Source organism: Salvelinus sp. IW2-2015, linkage group LG18 (assembly GCF_002910315.2).
Source record: "Salvelinus sp. IW2-2015 linkage group LG18, ASM291031v2, whole genome shotgun sequence".
In the NCBI taxonomy this organism is placed as follows: domain Eukaryota; kingdom Metazoa; phylum Chordata; class Actinopteri; order Salmoniformes; family Salmonidae; genus Salvelinus; species Salvelinus sp. IW2-2015.
This window is the reverse complement of record NC_036858.1, coordinates 54350346-54373007: the sequence shown is the minus strand read 5'-3', so window position 1 is coordinate 54373007 and position 22662 is coordinate 54350346.

The following is a 22662-nucleotide window of genomic DNA, read 5'->3' as shown; positions in this document are numbered from 1 at the left end:
CATTCTCCCCCCCTTCACAGTAGAGGGATCAGACAAGGTTCTACAGACTGTTGATATCTAGTGGAAGCCGTAGGAAGTGCAAACTCATCCATATCTCGCTGTGATTTCAATTGGATCTTGGTTGAAAATCGACCAGCCTCAGAATTCCCACTTCCTGTTTGGATTTTTTCTCAGGTTTTTGCCTGCCATATGAGTTCTGTTATACTCACAGACATCATTCAAACAGTTTTATAAACTTCAGAGTGTTTTCTATCCAATACTAATAATAATATGCATATATTAGGAACTGGGACTGAGGAGCAGGCAGTTTACTATGGGCACCTCTGTGCACCTTTCATCCAAGCTACTCAATACTGCCCCTGCAGCCATAASAAGTTAAATCAATAAAAATCCTCAGCAATCTACACACAATACCCAATAATAACAAAGCAAAAACAGTTTTTTATACATTTTTGCTAATTTATAAAWCATAAAAAACTGAAATATCACATTTACATACTGTACATTATCCGTAGAGCTCCGAGGCAGGAATGTGTTGAGGCACAGATCTGGGGAAGGGCACCATGCCTACGGTGAAGCATGGTGGTGGCAGCATCATGCTGTGGGGGGTTTTTTTTCAGCGGCAAGAACTGGGAGACTAGTCCGATCTGAAGCAAAGATGAAACGTATGTCTCCTAGCTCTAAGTATAGTCTCTAGCTCTTACGGTGCTTGCAATATCTAGCAATACAAATAACAATACACAAAACAATCCATGAGTGAATAACAGTTTTTATGTTTTATAAATTGCAAAATATGTATAAAAAACAGTTTTTGCTTTGTTATTATTGGGTATTGTGTGTAGATTGCTGAGGATTTTTGCTATGAGATTCAAATTGATCTCAGGTGCATCCTGTTTCCATTGATCTACCTTGAGATGTTTTCTACAACTTGATTGGAGTTCACCTGTGGATAAATTAAATTGATTGGACATCTGTCTATATAAAGTCCCACAGTTACGTACATGTCAGAGCAAAAGCCATGAGGTCAAAGGAATTAATCCGTAGAGCTCCGAGGCAAGGAATGTGGTTGAGCACAGATCTGGGGAAGGGCACCATGCCTACGGTGAAGCATGGGTGGTGGCAGCATCATGCTGTGGGGGTGTTTTTCAGAGGCAGAACCTGGAGACTAGTCACGATCGAGAGCAAAGATGAACGCTATGTCTCTAGCTCTAAGTATGTCTCTAGCTCTTACGGTGCTGCAATATCTAGCAATACAATAACAATACACAAACAATCCATGAGTGAATAACAGAAAACTAAACAAACAAGAAATTGAGACATACTGTATCAGAACGAGCAATGTTAGAACGAGCAATGTCAGAGTCCGGAGTACTGTATATATAAATATATACGGTACATTTACAAAGTATTCAGACCCCTTGACTTTTCTCACTTTTTGTTACGTTACAGCCTTATTCTAAAATAGTTTAAATTGCTTTTTTGTTCTTCATCAATCTACACACAATACCCCATAATGACAAAGCAAAAACAGGTTGTTAGACATTTTTGCAAAAACATTTAACTGAAATATCACAATTACATATAAGTATTCAGACCCTTTACTTAGTACTTTGTTGAAGCACCTTTGGCAGCAATTACAGCCTTGAGTCTTCATGGGTATGACGCTGCAAGCTTGGCACACCTGTATTTGGGGAGTTTCTCCCATTGTTCTCTGCAGATCCTCTTAAGCTCTGTCAGGTTGGATGGAGAGCGTCGCTGCACAGCTATTTTCCGGTCTCTCCAGAGATGTTTAATCAGGTTCAAGTCTAGGCTCTGGCTGGGCCGCTCAAGGACATTCAAATCAAATCAAATCAAATCAAATCAAATCGAATTTTATTAGTCACATACACATGGTTAGCAGATGTTAATGCGAGTGTAGCGAAATGCTTGTGCTTCTAGTTCCGACAATGCAGTAATAACCAACAAGTAATCATAACCTAACACATTCCACCAACTATACTATTTACACACACAAGTGTAAAGGGATAACAGAATATGTACATAAGATTATATGAATGACGCTGGTGGTACAGAACGGCTATAGGCAAGAATGGATGAGTATAGAGTAGGAATATACATATGAGATGAGTATGTGGACTATGTAAACATAAAGTGCATAGTTTAAAGGGCTAGTGGTACAGTGTTACATAAAGATGGCAAGATGCAGTCAATGATATAGAGTTACAGTATATACAGTATGAGAGATGGGTAATCGTAGGTATGTAACAGTTATATTACCAGTGGCATTTGTTAAAGTGCTAGTGCTAATTTTTACATAATTTCCAATCAATTCCCATTTTAAAGTGGCTGGAGTTGAGTCAGTATGTTGCAGCGCCGCTAAATGGTTAGTGGTGGCTGTTTAAACAGTCTGATGCCTTGAGATAGAAGCTGTTTTTCAGTCTCGTCGGTCCCTGCTTTGATGCACCTGTACTGACCGTCGCCTTCTGGATGATAGCGGGTGGAACAGGCAGTGGCTTGGGTGGTTGTTTGTCCTTGATGATCTTTATGCCTTCCTGTGACATCGGGTGGTGTAGGTGTCCTGGAGGGCAGGTAGTTTGCCCCGGTGATGCTTCTGCAGACCTCACTACCCTTGGAGAGCCTTACGGTGTTGTGCGGGAGCAGTTGCCGCTACCAGGCAGTGATACAGCCGCGACAGGATGCTCTCGATTGTGCATCTGTAGAAGTTTGTGAGTGCTTTTGGTGACAAGCCGAATTCTTCAGCCTCCTGAGGTTGAAGAGGCGCTGCTGCGCCTTCTTCACGACGCTGTCTGTGTGGGTTGGACCAATTCAGTTTGTCCGTGATGTGTACACGAGGAACTTAAAACTTTCCACCTTCTCCACTACTGACCCGTCGATGTGGATAGGGGGGGTGCTCCCTCTGCTGTTTCCTGAAGTCCACAATCATCTCCTTTGTTTTGTTGACGTTGAGTGTGAGGTTATTTCCTGACACACACTCCGAGGGCCCTCACCTCCTCCCTGTAGGCCGTCTCGTTGTTGTTGGTAATCAAGCCTACCACGGTAGTGTCATCCGCAAACTTGATGATTGAGTTGGAGGCGTGCATGGCACGCAGTCGTGGGTGAACAGGGAGTACAGGCAGAGGGCTCAGAACGCACCCTATGTGGGGCCCCAGTGTTGAGGATCAACGGGGTGGAGATGTTGTTACCTACCCTCACCACCTGGGGGCGGCCCGTCAGGAAGTCCAGGACCCAGTTGCACAGGCGGGCGCGAGACCCAGGTCTCGAGCTTGATGACGAGTTTGGAGGGACTATGTGTTAAATGCTGAGCTGTAATCGATAACAGCATTCTCACATGGGTATTCCTCTTGTCCAGATGGGTTAGGGCAGTGTGCAGTGTGGTTGCGATTGCGTCGTCTGTGGACCTATTGGTCGGTAAGCAAATTGGAGTGGGTCTAGGGTGTCCGGTAGGTGGAGGTGATATGGTCCTTGACTAGTCTCTCAAAGCACTTCATGATGACGGAAGTGAGTGCTACGGGGCGGTAGTCGTTTAGCTCAGTTACCTTAGCTTTCTTGGGAACAGGAACAATGGTGGCCCTCTTGAAGCATGTGGGAACAGCAGACTGGGATAAGGATTGATGAATATGTCCGTAAACACACCAGCCAGCTGGTCTGCGCATGCTCTGAGGACGCGCTGGAATGCCGTCTGGGCCTGCACCTTGCGAGGTTAACACGTTTAAATGTTTTACTCACTCGGCTGCAGTGAAGGAGACCCGCAGGTTTTGTGAGGGGGCCGTGTCAGTGCACGTATTGTCCTCAAAGCGGGCAAAAAAAGTTGTTTAGCCTGTCTGGGAGCAAGACATCCTGGTCCGCGACGGGGCTGGTTTTCTTTTTGTAATCCGTGATTGACTGTAGACCCTGCCACATACCTCTTGTGTCTGAGCTGTGTGAATTGCGACTCGATTTTGTCTCTGTACTGGGACTTAGCCTGTTTGATTGCCTTGCGAGAGAATAGCTACACTGTTTGTATTCGTCATGCTTCGTCACCTTGCCCTGGTTAAAAAGCAGTGGTTCGCGCTTTCAGTTTCACGCGAATGCTGCCGTCAATCCACGGTTTCTGGTTTGGGAATGTTTTAATCGTTGCTGTGGGTACGACATTGTCAATGCACTCCTAATGAACTCGCTCACGATCAGCATATTCGTCAATATTTGTTGTTGGACGCAATGCGGAACATATCCAATCCGCGTGATCGAAGCGTCTTGAAGCGTGGAATCAGATTGGTCGGCCAGCGTTGAACAGACCTGACGCGGGAGCTTGTTGTTTAGTTTCTGTTTGTAGGCTGGAATCAACAAAAATGGAGTCGTGGTCAGCTTTTCCGAAAGGGGGCGGGAGGCCTTATATGCGTCGCGGAAAATAGTATAACAATGATCTAGGGTTTTTTCCAGCCCTGGTAGCACAATCGATATGCTGATAGAATTTTAGGGAGTTTTGTTTTAGATTAGCCTTGTTAAAATCCCCAGCTACGATGAATGCAGCCTCAGGGTGTGTGGTTTCCAGTTTACAAAGAGTCAGATAAAGTTCGTTCAGGGCCATCGATGTGTCTGCTTGGGGGGAATATATACGGCTGTGATTATGATTGAAGAGAATTCCCTGGTAGATAATGCGGTCGACATTTTATTGTGAGGAGTTCTAAATCAGGTGAACAGAATGACTGAGTTCCTGTGGTGTTGTTATGATGATCACACCACGTCTCGTTAATCATAAGGCATACCCCCCGCCCCTCTTCTACCAGAAAGATGTTTGTTTCTGTCGCGCGATGCATGAAGAAACCAGCTGGCTGCACCGACTCCGTTAGCGTCTCTTGAGTTAGCCATGTTCCGTGAAGCAGAGCACGTTGCAATCCCTGATGCTCTCTGAATGCTACCCGTGCTCGGATTTCATCAACTTATTGTCAAGAGACTGGACATTGGCGAGTAGTATGCTAGGGAGTGGAGCGCGATGTGCCCGCTCCGAAGCCTGGCCAGGAGACCGCCTCGTTTGCCCCTTTTACGCGTCGCACAGGGTCGCCGGCTGGGATCAGATCCATTGTATTGGGTGGAAGGCAAAACACTGGATCCGTTCGGGAAAGTCATATTCCTGGTAGGAACGATGATGAGTTGACGTTAATCGTATATTCAGTAGTTCCTCCCGACTGTATGTAATGAAACCTAAGATTACCTGGGGTACCGATGTAAGAAATAACACATAAAAAAACAAAATACTGCATATTTTCCAAGGAACGCGAAGCGAGGCGGCCATCTCGTTTCGGCGCCGGATGTTAACGTTCAGAGACTTGTCCCGAAGCTTCACCCCAGTCTGAGGTCCTGGGTGCTCTGGTGCAGGTTTTCGTCAAGGATCTCTCTGTACTTTGCTCCGTTCATTTTTCCCTCAATCCTGACTAGTCTCCCAGTCCCTGCGGCTGAAAAACATCCCCACAGCATAATGCTGGCACCACCATGCGTCACAGTAGGGATGGTGCCAGGTTTCTTCCAGATGTGACGCTTGGCATTCAGGCTTGGTTTCATCAGACCAGAGACCAATCTTGGTTTCATCAGACCAGAGAATCTTGTTTTTCATGGTCAGAGAGTCCTTTAGGTGCCTTTTTGTGAAACTCCAAGCAGGCTGTCATGTGCCTTTTATTTTAACTAGGCAAGTCAGTTAAAAAAATTATTGGTGATTGGTGAAATGCTGCAGATATGGTTGTCCTTCTGGACGGTTCTCCCATCTCCACAGAGGAACTCTGGAGCTATGTCAGAGTGCCCATTGGGTCAACCTCTAGGGAGAGTCTTGGCGGTTCCAAACTTCTTCCTTTTAAGAATGATGGAGGCCACTGTGTCTCTGTGGACCTTCATTGCTGCAGAAAGGTTTTGGTACTCTTCCCCAGATCTGTGCCTCGACACAATCCTGTCTCGGTGCTCTACGGAAAATTCCTTAAACCTCATGGCTTGGTTTTTGCTCTGACATGCACTGTCAACTGTGGGACCTTATATAGACAGGTGTGTGGCGTTCTAAATCATGTCCAAGCAATTGAATTTAACACAGGTGGACTCCAATGAAGTTGAAGAAACATCTCAAGGATGATAAATGGAAAGAGGATGCACCTGAGCTCAATTTCAAGTAAATAAGGTATTTAAGTTTTTTACTTTTGATAAATTTGCTAACATTTCAAAAAAGTATTTCTCACTTTTTCATTATGGGGTATTGTGTGTAGATTGATGAGGGGAACATTTTAAAAATACATTTTAGAATAAGTCTGTAACGTAACAACATGTGAAAAAAGTCAAGGGGTCTGAATACTTTCCGAATACACTGTATGTACAGTACCAGTCCAAAGTTTCGACACAACTACTCATTCAAGTGTTTTTCTTTATTTTCTTTAGTGCCTTGATGACAGCTTTGCACACTCTTGGCATTCTCTCAACCAGCTTCATGAGGTAGTCACCTGGAATGCTTTCCCAACAGTCTTGAAGGAGTTCCCACATATGCTGAACACTTGTTGGCTGCTTTTCCTTCGGTCCAACTCATCCCAAACCATCTCAATTGGGTTGAGGTCGGGTGATTGTGGAGGCCAGGTCATCTGATGCAGCACTCCATTATTCTCCTTCTTGGTCAAATAACCCTTACACAGCCTGGAGGTGTGTTTGGGTCATTGTCCTGATGAAAAACAAATGATAGTACCACTAAGCACAAACCAGATGGGATGGCGTATCGCTGCCTTGAATTCTAAATAAATCACAGACAGTGTCACCAGCAAAGCACCCCCCACACCATCACACCTCCTTCTCCATGCTTCATGGTGGGGCAGATCATCCGTTCACCTACTCTGCGTCTCATATAGACACGGCGGTTGGAACCAAAAATCTCAAATTTGGACTCATCAGACCAAAGGACAGATTTCCATCGGTCTAATGTCCATTGCTCGTGTTTCTTAGCCCAAGCAAGTCTCTTCTTATTGATGTCCATTAGTAGTGGTTTCTTTGCAGGAATTCGACTATGAAGGTCTGATTCACACAGTCTCCTCTGAACAGTTGATGTTCAGATATGTATGTTACTTTAACTCGGTGAAGCATTTATTTGGGCTGCAATTTCTGAGGCTGGTAACCCTAATGAACGTATCCTCTGCAGCAGAGGTAACTCTGGTACTTCCTTTCCTGTGGCGGTCCTCATGAGAACCAGTTTCATCATAGCGCTTGATGGTTTTTGCGACTGCACTTGAAGAAACGTTCAAAGTTCTTGAAATTTTCCGCATTGACTGACCTTCATGTCTTAAAGTAATGATGGACTGTCATTTCTCTTTGCTTATTTGGGCTGTTCTTGCCATAATATCGACTTGGACTTTTACCAATTAGGGCTATCTTCTGTATACCACCCCTACCTTTTCACAACACAACACAACTGATTGGCTAAAACGCATTAAGAAGGAAAGAAATTCCACAAATTAACTTTTAACACAGCACACCTGTTAATTGAAATGCATTCCAGGTGACTAAATCATGAAGCTGGTTGAGAGAATGGCAATAGTGTGCAAAGCTGTCATCAAGGCAAAGGATTCGCTACTTTGAAGAACCTCAAATATAAAATATATTTTGATTTGTTGAACCCTTTTTTGGTTACTACATGATTCCATATGTGTTATTTCATTGTTTTGATGTCTTCACTATTATTCAACAATGTAGAAAATAGCAAAAATAAAGAAAAACCTGAAATGAGTAGGTGTGTCCAAACTTTTGACTGGCACTGAATATACATGGTGTGTATACACAGTTTGGACAGTAAATTAATAGAAAATATGTGTACAGCAGTAGTTATGTAGGATGAGCCATGACTAGAATACAGTATACTGTACACACTGAGTGTACAAAACACTAGGAACACCTTCCTAATATTGAGTTGCACCCCTATTGGCCCTCACAACAGCCTAAATTTGTCGAGGCGTGGACTCTACAAGGTATCAAAAGCATTCCACAGGGATGATGGCCCATGTTGACTCCAATGCATCCCACAGTTGTGTCAAATTGGCTGGATGTTCTTTTGGTGGTGGACCATTCTTTATACACACGGGAAACTGTTGAGCGTGAAAAACCCAGCAGCATTGCAGTTTTTGACACACTCAAACCGGTGCGCCTGGTACCTACTACCATATCCCGTTCAAAGGCACTTCAAATATTTTGTCTTGCCCATTCACCCTCTGAATGGCACACATACACAATCTATGTCTCACTTGTCTCAAGGCTTAAAATCCTTCTTTAACCTGTCTCCTCCATTCGTCTACACTGATTGAAGWGGATTTAACAAGTGACATGAATAATGGATCATAGCTTTCACCTTGATTCACCTGGTCAGTCTATTTCATGGAAAGAGCAGGTGTTCCTAATGTTCCGTACATATAAAGTGGCTAAAACAGTATGTAAACATTATTAAAGTGACCTGTCTTCAATGACTATGTACATAGGGTAGCAGTCTCTAAGGTACCGGGTGTAGCTGGCTAGTGACAGTGTCTTTGGTTCTGGGCAGGGTACCAGGAGGAGGCCAGCTAGTGATGGATGTTTAACAGTCTGATGGCCTGAAAATAGAAGCTGTTTATCAGTCTTTCGGTCCCAGCTTTCATGCACCTGCACTGTCTCCGCCTTCTAGATGGTAGTGGGATGTACAAGCTGTTGCTCGGGTGGCTGAGATCCTTGTTGATCTTCTTGGCCTTCCTGTGACACCCTCTGTCTCAATGAATGTTTTTAAAAGTGATACAATTGAAAGAATAAAACCCCACACATACACCTATTGGGAAATCAAAAATTCCCAATAGTTCAGGTCACACGAACAATGAATTGAACTTTGGGTCTCAGTTTAGTGTCTGGGATTGCTGAGAATTAGGATTGCAAAATTCCGGGAACTTTCAATAAATTCCCTGGTTTTCCCAAAATCCCGATTGGAAGATTCACGGAATTAGGAGGTAATAAGGTGGAAACCTGGATCCTCCAACCAAGATTTCTGGAAAACCACAGGATCAGGGCTGTAACCATACTGGCAAGTTTAGCATGAAATCTTGAATAGCAATATTTTCTGTTGAATCTAAACCCTTTCAGGTTAGGGACTGCACCACTGAGGTATAAAAGAACTGGAGTCTGTGTCCAAGATGTCCGACCGTTGTTTTCAACGTAATCTACTCACGTTCTCGTTTGCCGATTCATGGACGGACCATCTATAGCCGAAAAGCATCCAGTTTACACGTCCCAACTTCACATGCGCACTAGCACTCGGTGCACACCGGGAAGCGCGATTGGATGAATACAAAATGTTCATATCTTTGGCTGTGAGTGATAAAAAATGTTTTGCCTCATTGACAATTATTTGAATAATACAATGGATAGTTGGTTCACAAAGGTTCTGACTAAAGTGTCTTATTAGGAATTTTCAGATCTGACTTCTCTATGTGGCAGTCTATGGAAATTGTCTTTCTGTGCCGGGCGTCAGTTAAACTGCAACAGCAAAGCAAGACTGTTGGAGCAGTCGAAACCATGCTTCTAGACTGGAACCCTTGCCCCTTGGATGGCACACGCAACACACACACACACACACACACACACACACACACACACACACACACACACACACACACACACACACACACACACACACACACACACACACACACACACACACACACACACACACACACACACACACACACACACACACACACACACACACACACACACACACACACACACACAATAACAGGAGTAGAGTTGAGACAATTAAGATATTCTTTAGGGAAATTAGAATCAGCATGTTCAAGAGAGGGTGACATTATAAAAGAAACACTATTGAGATGTTACATCTGAAGTACTAGAGTTTTTGAATATCCCAAGAAAATGCCCAGGTTTTAGCTCATTAAGACATGCTCTGCATTTCATAACTAATTGGCCATCTGGTCACCATAACAAGAATGATTCCTCTCTGCAAGATTATTTAGATAATTTGCTGGGTTGACCAATGATATTATATGGGAATGCCTTATATTCTGTCTCTGTGGTATGTTAACTCTGAGAGACTCCTGTTCAGAAAGATGTGTTGTTGTAGTGACTGTATCTCAGGATGACATCAGATGAGTTCACAGTTCCCCAAACCTATAGTAGCCGACGTACCTGCATTTAACCAGCCTGAGGCATTTAGTCATCATGAGTACAATACCTTTACAGCTTTCAGCTATTAATCCTATGCTGTTTTTACCTTGGGAGAAATACTGATTCTAATGGTCCAAAGTTAATCATTCCATAAATTAATCTCTGGATTCAGTAGCCTTTTTTTCTGCACTTTAAATGTTACTCAAAAGTTAGACAACAAAGAGTAACACCTCCCCATCACTATAGGAGGGAAAGGGTAAAGATTCCTGCACAGATAAACACAAAATAAAGCTTTAATCCATCTTTATTGGTGGGCAGTGCTGTTGTGGACCCCCAATGCTGAGGCAAACAGAACACTCCCCTTCTGTGTGCAAATGGCACCTKCTGGAATAACAAACAACCATTGCCCTTCAGGGGAGAGCCAATCAAACCTGACACATCCTCCAGTCCTGTGCTCTGAGTGGCCACCTCTAGTGATTTCTAACAGTGCTCTCATCCAGAGACGTGCGGACTTCATGTCTGGCTCGGCAAAGAGCCCATTATGAGCGGTCTCCCACAGTTACTGCACTTCCAATCTAGCTGTGCCTCCTCTCCAGGAATAAAGGCCTCCCACACCAGGTGCCCAGAACTCACTATGTGCAACACAAACCTAATTGCCAGGTTTTTTGTTCTGTTGATAATTTAACCTCTAAAAGTCTAAGCCATTGGGGGGAGGGGGTAGATTTAGACACATATTTAACCCCTTATTTTTGTTGGCACAAAACTACCTCCATACTTCCAATCGTCTCCCCTTTCCATAGTGTCACATTAGTTTGTAGCGCAAACAGTTCGGAGGCTACAGACAGAAGTTGGCACATCAGCATTACCGACTTCAGACGAGTCCCGTGACACCTGTGGGGGTTGTTGAGCAAAACCGTTCGTACATTACAGACTTTTTTGTGAGAGAAGAAGATTTCTGTGATGTCTCATGGTCTGACAAATACTGCTGTAGCTCGGCCAACTTCCACCGCAGATGCGGAAGGCCGACATAGGCGGATGCAGTGGATTGAGACGCAGCCCATGCAAAAATCTGATATATCTAGCTTAAACCGACTAAATTTGATGGGGATTTTTTTATAATGTTACTTAGGTTGCGTCAATAGACTCTCATTCATGTGCAGATCTATCTGATTTTACCTCCAAGTAAAGGACATTTTGAGGGTGTTTATAACAGGGAAATGCACTATTTATGGCGTGCCCAGCCATTTCTCAATACCATTGTCAAATACTGCAGCTTTACCACTGATATACTGAGGCAGCAAGGACTTGAGTAGTCAGGGAGAACAATCTCAGCACCAGCTGAAAAGCACAGAGACAGTTATGAAGCCTTTGAGAAGAAATTAGACGCTCACACAAAAGCAAAAGATGCTCCTAACAGGAAGATGAGGTGCAAACAAACTATCAAAATCTCTGTGGTTCAATTACTGTAGAGAGTTTATCCCGAAAGTTGAACTTCCAGTAGTTGGGGTGTGTGATGATAGTGACGATGATAAAGTATCGAACAGTACAGCCACTGCCAGTTAATCCAAATGCCATAGATTGAATCTTTACCCCCAGACTGGATAAATTGGAAGACAGGACAAAATGATGCTGAAACTACAGCCAGGGGTCAAAGAAGTTCACTGGTGACATGGAGTTCAGTATCAGAAGTGAGAGCAGTTATCTCAGCTGTTATTTTGTTGCTCAGAGTTGTTGAGGCGCCGCATCCTCCCTGTTAACCTCACTCTTCCGCTGCTGAACAGAAGGGGCACCACAGTAAGCCCATTTATTATTTTAACAGTCATCTGCCAGTCCCTGCTGTGAGTTTCATTGGGTTGTTATCTTGGCTGCCCCCCCCCMAAAAAAAGAATAAAAAGGGCCAGATAAAATATAAGATAAAATAAAATCGTCCTGAACCTTTAAATCGTGCAACGAAAAGGGAAAATATAACCTGTTGTATTCAGAGATGTCACGCCCTGACCATAGTTTGCTTTGTATGTTTATATGTTTTGTTTGGTCAGGGTGTGATCTGAGTGGGCATTCTATGTTGTATGTCTAGTTTGTCTGTTTCTGTGTTTGGCCTGATATGGTTCTCAATCAGAGGCAGGTGTTAGTCGTTGTCTCTGATTGGGAACCATATTTAGGTAGCCTGTTTTGTCATTGTGGGTTGTGGGTGATTGTCTATGTGTAGTGTTTGTGTCAGCGCGATTGTTATTTAGCTTCACGGTTGTTTCTTTGTTGTTTTTGTAGTGTTCAGTTTTTCCATTACAGTTTTTTTTTATTGCTTAAGCACGATTTTCAAAACAGGGCCCGTGTTTTCAAAACACTACACACAATTAGCACAACCACACACCCAATTAGCAAAACACTACAGATCCTTTGCAAAATTAAACACTCTTGTAAAAACTATACACTTCTTTTTAGAAACCACACTTTGTTACCATATGAAACACACACGTTTCACATTACTATACTCTGTTTGCACGAGTTACACTCTGCTGTGATAAACCTAAAACACTTTTAGCCAACTTCTACTTCCTATGATTAGAGTAGGCTACTATCAACAAAGTACAAATATAATGTAAATTCACCAAACACTACACAAGACCAATGTTGCAGACTGAAGAAACTCATTTATTTCTCAACACGCCCAAAATGTTGACATGGAGATTCATAATACTGTAACCAAACGTCACTTTACGTATTGTAAGTTCAATTTTTTTTTTTTTTTAATAACTAGACATTGTCTCTTCGCTAGCTGGATCTGGCAGAGAATTCATCAACATCGCAGGCAATGTGTCGCATTAGCAGCAGAGACACCTTGGAAAAAAACGTCTTGAATGACAAATCCATCCTTGCATTGCTGCTACCTCCATCTGGTTACAGGCCTCCTACATGGCTTGGATGAGGAGTACCTCTACGCTGGACGGAGATCATAACCTTCCACCGCCATGCCGAGAAAAACTCTTCTATGGGGTTGAGGAATGGAGAGTATGGTGGAAGATATAGGACGGTGAAATGTGGATGTTGCTGAAACCAGTTCTGAACCAGAGCAGAGCGGTGGAAAGACAACATTGTCCCAGACAACAATGTATTGCAGTATGATCGATTTGATTTTGCTGTCTGTATGATTGTGTGCAATTGGGTCCAAGAATGTAAGTATGAGTGCTGTGTTGTAAGGGCCCATATGGGCATGGGCGGGGAGGATCCCATTCTGTGTAATGCTGCCACAGAGTGTTATATTACCCCCACGTTGCCCTGGGACATTGACTATAGCCCTGTGGCCAATGATGTTTCTTCCCCTCCGTGTTTCCGTCCAGGTTGAACCAGCCTCATCTACGTAAATGAACTCATGCTGGATCTCCTCTCCATCCATTCGTAAACTCTCTCTGAAAAACAGTGTCAGGCAAAATTGTGTAGTTCAGTGTAGATCTAGTATACATATTACAGTACAGTAAAAGATTATGAGACAGTATCGCAGAGATCACACTGCTGATAAATCAATATATACTCTGCATAATACATGCCGAGTCGTTTCACCCTTCTCGAGATTGCGCTCGAAAGGCACTCGATAAATTTGTTCTTCATTTGAAATATGTTTTTTTTTAGGATGCGGCCAGTGTTGATGTTGAGACCTGATGGATATCGTTGAAGGAGATGGGTGAGATATATTGACAATGCCGCTTGGGCTGCTTAGAGTGAAGCATGTTGGCAAAACCATGTTTACTATCTCCCTCTCTTGCTGTTCTGTGAACATTGGAGGCCTTCCCCCTTGTCGTCCCTGACCCCTCAATCCTATGTAGAAAAAAACCCAGTATACAATAGTACAGTAATTTCACAGGAAAAGGTAACAGAAGTGCTGATAGTGCATAGAATACAGTACTGTAAGCAGTACTGAAACCGTGCAGATGTTTTTGATATGATGATATTTTTTAAATACCTATTTTCCAGTCGAAATGTCTCATCACACTTGCCACTGTATATCGGCTTAGATTTGGCTGTACTCGCAGTCCAGCCTCCCTTCAGCGTCAGGCCGTGGTTGACAACGTGGTCAACCAGTGTTGCGCGGATTCTATTTGTCAGATCGGTCCTCTTTGAGCACCTTCTTGTCTTCCCTCTTCCTCTTCTCCCCTACGTCCTCTCCTCCTCTCGTCCTCTCTCGTTCTCCTCGTCCTCGTCCCTCTCACTCCTCCTCGTTCTCCTCCTCGTCGTACCTCCTCCTCCTCGTCCTTGTCTTACTCTTTCTCTGACTCTTTCCATTGTGCTTGAAGACGATGAAATCACCTGTTGTTTTTATAGTGCTTATACAACCTGATTGGTGTCTACAATTAAGCAAACGAGTGTTTGCACCCTGATGACTGTGTTGAACCAATTGGTTGGACGGTGTGGTAAATTGGACAGTCAGTGCTTTGGTATTGCAAGGACGTGACTTCATGATTAGTTTTTTTGTGTGTAATGTATGTTAAGTGTGTTTAGTGTTTTGCAAATCACTGGTGTGTAGAGTTTTTCAACAAGTGTGAGGTTGACAATGTGCTTATAGTTGTGCAAATATGGGGCCTGATGTTCTCTCTTGGAGTGTAAAGGTTTTGGCTAATAGTGTACTACTTTTTAATTTTAGTGTGTAAGCACTAAAATTAAAAAAAATAGAAATCCAAGATGGCGTAGCAGTCGGAACGTGTGTTTGTATTGTCCTTAGCGTGTAAATAGTAAATAGTAAATAGTAAATAGTCTTCGTATTTTTCGTATACGTTTCCGTATATATTTTAATTTCACTTTCATCTAGGAACTGAATAATACATCCTACATTCGCCTCACCCAATGTGGTACGGACCTGCTATTTTTTTATACTTTAAGAACCGTAACCCCAAGCAGAAGCTAGCCAGATAACTAGCTACTAGGCTAGTAAGTCAGTTAGCCACTGCTGCGGTCTTCTCACCCTCAACTCGGACACAGCAGCTTCAATACCGCGTGCCAATACCTGCAGTCGCTGCGGCGAAGCGCGATATCAACCCAGAGCATATAGGACTGCTTTTCTCTCTACCACATCACCGGATTCCTGACGCAAGCTCTGGACAATACAAACCGTATCATCACAGCTAGCTAGCTGCAACCGAGTGGGCTACTACTGGCTAAACACCACTGTCCCGAAGCATGCACCAGTTTAGCCTTGAGCTAGCCTCGAGCTAGGCCCATCTGCCGGCTAGCTGCAAGCGCGATATCAACCCAGAGCATATAGGACCTGCTTTCTCTCTACCACATCACCGGATTCCTGACGCAAGCTCTGGAACAATTACCCGATATCACTCAACAGCTAGCTAGCTGCACGAAGTGGCTACTACTGGCTAACACCATCTGTCCCGGAACAAGCACCAGTTAGCCTTGAGCTAGCCTGGGCCCAGCTGCGGAGCTTGCACGAGATGCTGCGCTCACATAAGGCTACGAATGGCATTACTGAGCCACAGAAGCTAATCTAAGAGCTAGCAAACCAGATTCATACCGACGAACATCGTTCTCATCGCTCGAATAGCAGCGCATGTGGCTTGGCCTTTGGATTCTCTGTCCGATCAAATCACACGTCTGAGCAGACCCCCCTCCGTCTGAGCAGACCACCCCCCGCGGCTCAACTTTATAGCCGCGTGCTAGCTTAGTGGAGGCCTCCTCTGCTCCATCTACGGCTGCCCCCTGGACACTATGATCACTTGGCTACATAGCTGATGCATGCTTGACTGTCCATTAATTCACGGTACTCCATTCTGTTTATTTGTGTTTTACCTGTCGGCTCTGTGCTTTAAACTCAGGACTGTGTGTAAGTTAATCCGACCCTCTCTGCCTAGTCGTCGCCATTTTTACCTGTTGTTGCTGTGTAAGACTAACACCCTGTTATTGCTGCTGTTATCTTACCTGTTGTTTTAGCTAGCTCTCCAATCAAGACCTGCAATCACTTTATGCCTTATGTATGTCTCTCTCAAATATCAATATGCCTTGCATACTGTTGTTCAGGCTAGTTTTCATTATCATTGTTTTGGTTTGCAATGGACCTGTAGTTCCACTCTCCGTACCTCTGATACCCCCTTTGTCCCCACCCCCACCCATTGTAGACCAGCATGTCCAGAGATAACACCTCTCTTATCATCACCCAGTGCCTGGGCTTGCCTCCGCTGTACCCGCGCCCCTCCATACCCCTGTCTGCACATTATGCCCAGAATCTATTCTACCACGCCCATAAATCTGCTCCTTTTATTCTTTGTCCCCAACGCTCTAGGCGACCAGTTTTGATAGCCTTTAGCCGCACCCTCATCCTACTACTCCTCTGTTCCTCGGGTGATGTGGAGGTAAACCCAGGCCCTGCATGTCCCCAGTCACCCTCATTTGTTGACTTCTGCGATCGAAAAAGCTTGGCTCATGCATGTCAACATACAGAAGCCTCCTCCTAAGTTTGCCTTACTCACCGCTTTAGGCACACTCTGCCAATCCTGATGTCCTTGCCGTGTCCGAATCCTGGCTTAGGAAGGCCACCAAAAATTCTGAGATTTCCATACCAACTATAACACTTTCCGTCAAGATAGAACTGCCAAAGGGGGAGGAGTTGCAATCTACTGCAGAGATAGCCTGCAAAGTCTGTCATACTTTCCAGGTCTATTGCCCAAACAGTTCGAACTTCTAATTTTAAAATTAATCTCTCCAGAAATAAGTCTCTCACTGTTGCCGCCTGCTACCGACCCCCCTCAGCTCCCAGCTGTGCCCTGGACACCATCGTGATTGATTCGCTCCCCATCTAGCTTCAGAGTTTGTTCGGTTAGGTGACCTAAACTGGATATGCTTAACACCCGGCAGTCCTACAATCAAGCTTTGAGCCCTCAATCTCACAACAAATCATCAAGGAACCACCAGGTACAACCCTAAATCCGTAAACATGGGCACCCTAATAGACATTATCTGACCAACCTGCCCCCCAAATACACCTCTGCTGTCGCATCAAGATCTCAGCGATCACTGCTCATTGCCTGTATCCGCCACGGGTCCGCGGTCAAACGACCACCCTCATCATCGTCAAACGCTCCCTAAAACACTTCTGCGAGCAGGCCTTTCAATATCGACCTGGCCCGGGTACCCTGGAAGGAATATGACCTCATCCCGTCAGTTGAGGATGCCTGGTCATTCTTTAAATGTTACTTCCTCACCATATTAGACAAGCATGCTCCGTTCAAAAAATGCAGAACCAAGAACAGATATAGCCCTTGGTTCACTCCAGACCTGACTTGCCCTCGACCAGCACAAAAACATCCTGTGGCGAACTGCAATAGCATCGAAGAGCCCCCGCGATATGCACGAGCAGGGAAGTCAGGAACCATACACGCAGTCAGTCAGGAAAGCAAAGGCCTCTTTTCAAGCAGAAATTCGCATCCTGTAGCTCTAACTCCAAAAAGTCTGGGATACTGTAAAAGTCCATGGAGAACAAGAGCACCTCCTCCCAGCTGCCCACTGGCACTGAGGCTAGGTAACACGGTCACCACCGATAAATCCGTGATAACGAAGACTTCAACAAGCATTTCTCAATGGCTGGCCATGCCTTCCTCCTGGCGACTCCAACCTTGGCCAACAGCCCCGCCCCCCGCTGCTACTCGCCCAAGCCTCCCCAGCTTCTCCTTTACCCAAATCCAGATAGCAGAGTGTTCTGAAAGAGCTGAGAAAACCTGGACCCATACAAATCAGCTGGGCTTGACAATCTGGACCCCCTATTTCTGAAACTGTCCGCCGCCATTGTCCGCACCCCCTATTAAGCCTGTTCAACCCTCCTTCGTATCATCTGAATCCCCAAGGATTGGAAAGCCCCGCCGGGTATCCCCCTCTTCAAAGGGGAGACACCCTGGACCCAACAAGCTGTAATATCCATCCCTGCCTGCCTATCTAAGGTCTTCGAAAGCCAAGTCAACAAACAGATCACTGACCATCTCGAATCCCACCGTACCTTCTCCGCTGTGCAATCCGGTTTCCGAGCCGGTCACGGGTGCACCTCAGCCACGCTCAAGGTACTAAACGACATCATAACCGCCATCGATAAAAGACATTACTGTGCAGCCGTCTTCATCGAACCTGGCCAAGCTTTCGACTCTGTCAATCACCATATTCTTATCGGCAGCACTCAGTAGCCTCGGTTTTTCTAATGACTGCTTGCCTGGTTCACCAACTACTTTGCAGACAGAGTTCAGTGTGTCTAATCGGAGGGCATGTTGTCCGGTCTCGGCAGTCCTTATGGGGGTAGCCCCAGGGTTCAATTCTGGGCCGACTCTTTCTCCTGTATACATCAATGATGTTGCTCTTGCTGCGGGCGATTCCCTGATCCACCTCTACGCAGACGACACCATTCTATATACTTCCGGCCCTTCCTTGGACACTGTGCTATCTAACCTCCAACGACTTCTAAATGCCATACAACACTCCTTCCGTGGCCTCCAACTGCTCTTTAAACGTAGTAAAAGCCAAATGCATGCTTTTCACACGTTCGCTGCCTGCACCGCACGCCCGACTAGCATCACCACCCTGGACGGTTCGACCTAGAATATGTGGACATCTATAAGTACCTAGGTGTCTGGCTAGACTGCAAACTCTCCTTCCAGACTCATATCAAACATCTCCAATCCAAAATCAAATCAAGAATCGGCTTTCTTATTCCGCAACAAAGCCTCCTTCACTCACGCCGCCAAAACTTACCCTAGTAAAACTGACTATCCTACCATCCTCGACTTCGGCGATGTCATTACAAAATAGTTTCCAACACTCTACTCAGCAAACTGGATGCAGTTTATCACAGTGCCATTCGTTTGTTTAACTAAAGCACCTTATACGACCCACCACTGGCGACCTGTATGCCCTAGTCGGCTGGCCCTCGCTACATGTTCGTCGTCAAGACCCACTGGCTCCAGGTCATCTACAAGGCTATGCTAGGTAAAAGTGCCGCCTTATCTCAGTTCACTGGTCACGATGGCTAACACCCACCCGCAGCACGCGCTCCAGCAGGTGTATCTCACTGATCATCCTAAAGCTAAAACCTCAATTTGGACGCCTTTCCTTCCAGTTCTCTGCTTGCCTGCGCTGGAACGAATTGCAAAAATCTCTGAAGTTGGAGACTTTATCTCCTAACAAATTTAAAAATCTGCTATCCGAGCAGCTAACCGATCGCTGCAGCTGTACATAGTCCATCTGTAAAACTACCACCATTTTACCTACCTCACCCCATACTGCTTTTTATTTATTTACTTTCTGCTCTTTTGCACACCAGTATCTCTTCTTGCACATGTTCATCTGAAATGATTTATCACTCCAGTGTTAATCTGCTAAATTGTGATTATTCGATTTATTGCCTACCTCATGCCTTTTGCACACATTGTATATAGATTCTCTTTTTTTCTACCATGTTATTGACTTGTTTATTGTTTACTCCATGTGTAACTCTGTGTTGTCTGTTCACACTGCTATGCTTTATCTTGGCCAGGTCGCAGTTGCAAATGAGAATTTGTTCTCAACTAGCCTACCTGGTTAAATAAAGGTGAAATAAAAAAWAAWAAAAAAATCCAAAAAAACTGTAAAATGACGAACACTTACCACGCTGCGTATTGGTCCTCCGATCCTTCTCGCTTCTCCTCGTCAGATGAGGAGAATGAAGACAGCCGTGACAGGAGCATATGACAAATAAAATGTGATTTGATTTGATTTGATCTAGGCTACAGTTAATACAGGAAATGCACAAAAAAAAGTATCAAGATTTTTTTAGTTTCCTCAAACATTGTTAAAACATGGTTTAAACATTATGCTGTATACAAGCTTTGGCAGCAACATAGCGCCTAAAGGGATGGGCCAGTGAACTTTGCTTACAGGGTGGCAGGTAGCCTAGTGGTTAGCGTGTTGGGCCAGTAACCAAATGGTTGCTAGATCAAATTGACAAAGTGAAAAGAAGGAAGCCTGTACAGAATAAAATATTCTAAAACATGCATGCTGTTTGCAACAAGGTACTAAAGTAATACTGCAAAGAATGTGGCAAAGCAGTTAACTTTATGTCCTGAATACAAAGTGTTATGTTTGGAGAAAATCCAGTACAACACATTACTGAGTACCACTCTCAATTTTTTCAAGCATAGTGATGGAAGCATCATATTATGGGTATGCTTGTAATCGTTAAGGACTGGGGAGTTTTTCAGATTGAAAAAATAAACGGAATGGAGCTAAGAACAGGCAAAATCCTAGAGGAAAACCTGTCTCAGTCTGCTTTCCACCAGACACTGGGAGATTAATTCACCTTTCAGCAGGACAATAACCTGGGGCACCCAAGTGGCGCAGCTGTCTAAGGTATTGCATCTCAGTGCTAGCGGCATCACTACAGACCCTGGTTTGATTCCAGGCTGTATCACAACCGGCTGTGATTGGGAATCCCATAGGGTGGCGCACAATTGGCCCAGCGTTGTTAGGGTTTGGCTCGGGTAGGCCGTCATTGTAAATAAGAATTTGTTCTTCGCTGGCTTGCCTAGATAAATAAAGGCTAAATAATAAAAAATAAAACACAAGGCCAAATTCGCATTGGAGTTGCTTACTAAGAAACCAGTGAATGTTCCTAAGTGGCCGAGGTACAGTTTTGACATAAATCTGCTTTAAAATCCATGGCAAGACCTGAAAATGGTTGTCTATCAATGATCAACCAATTTAAAGATATGTATTTTTTTACCCCTTTTTCATGGTATTCAATTGTCTCTGTGTGTCCTCCAAAACACAACCCAACCAAGCCGCACTGCCCACTTAACCCAGAAGCCAGCCGCACCAATGTGTTGGAGGAAACACCATACACTTGGTGACCATGTCACCCAGCCCACCACAGGAGTCGCTAGTGCACGATGGGATAAGGACATCCCTGCCGGCCAAACCCTCCCTTAACCCGGACGACGCTGGGCCAATTGTGCGCCGCCCCATGGGTCTCCTGGTCGCGTCCGGCTGCGACAGAGCCTGGACTCAAACCCAGAATCTCTAGTGGCACAGCTAGCACTGCGATGCAGTGCCTTAGACCATTGCACCACTTAGGAGGCCCAAGCAACAACCAATTTGACAGAGCTTGAAGAATTTTGAAAAGAATAATGGGCAAATGTTGCACAATCCAGGTGTGGAAAGCTCTTAGAGACTTACCCAGAAAGTCTCACAGCTGTAATCGCTGCTAAAGGTGCTTCTACAAAGTATTGACTCAGGGGTGGGAATACTTATGTAAATGAGATATTTCTGTATTTAATTTTCAATATATTTGCTAATAATTCTAAAAACATGTTTTCACTTTGTATTATGGGGTATTGTGTGTAAATGGCTGAGAAAAAACATCTATTTAATCCATTTTGGATTCAGGCTGTAACACAACAAAATGTGGAATAAGTCAAGGGGTATGAATACTTTCTGAAGGCACTGTGTAAGTCAGTACAACTACAACTCTGATCTAAAGATGAGAATACGTTTTTTTCCTGAAAGACTTTGAAATCGTTTGACTTTAAAAATGGCTAAACACATGTTTTTTTATTTTATTCTTGAGAGCCTTATTGTAATAGACCCATGTGTAGGCTACCCAAGTTCTCCAGAGGTGACACTTGAGAAGTGGGAGCAACCGATTAAAGTGTTGAACACAGCACAGCAGGGTAAATTTACTCTTGTGAAAAATCTATCAACAATTGACGAGTCAGTGACAAATGTATTCTTCATCTTTAGACAGGAGGACCTCGCTAAAAGACAATTTTAAGACAGGAACAAAAGCAATCCTCTGTGAGAATCCTCTGTGAGATGAGATGCCAGACAATCAATAGCTACAGCTGAAGACGTTAATATCCCTGTAGTTATTTAAATCTGATATTGAATGAATCCTGTGTGGAATATAAACGAGTCATTATCATACTGAAAGCTACACTACATGACCAAAAGTATGTGGACATCTGCTTGTCGAACATCTCATTCCAAAATCATGGGCATTAATATGGAGTTGGTCCCCGCCTTTGCTGCTGTAACAGCATCCACTCTTCTGGGAAGTCACATCTGCATTGACCTTGTTTTGTGCATGGGGGCATTGTCATGCTGAAACAGGAAAGGGCCTTCCCCAAACTGTTAACACAAAGTTGAAGCATAGAATTGTCTGGAATGTCATTGTATGCTGTAGCGTTAAGATTTCCCTTCACTGGAACTAATGGGTCTAGCCCGAACCATGAAAAACAGCCCCAGACCCTTATTCTTACTCCAACAAACTCTACAGTTGGCACTATGCATTGGGGCAGATAGTGTTCTCCTGGCATCCGCCAAACCCAGATTTGTCCGTCGGACAGCCAGATGCTGATTTACACTACTCCAGCTGACGCTTGGCATTGTATATGTTGATCTTAAGCTTGTGTGCGGCTGCTCGGCCATGTAAACCCATTTCATGATGTTCCCGATGAACAGTTCTTCTGCTGACATTGCTTCCAGAGGCAGTTTTGG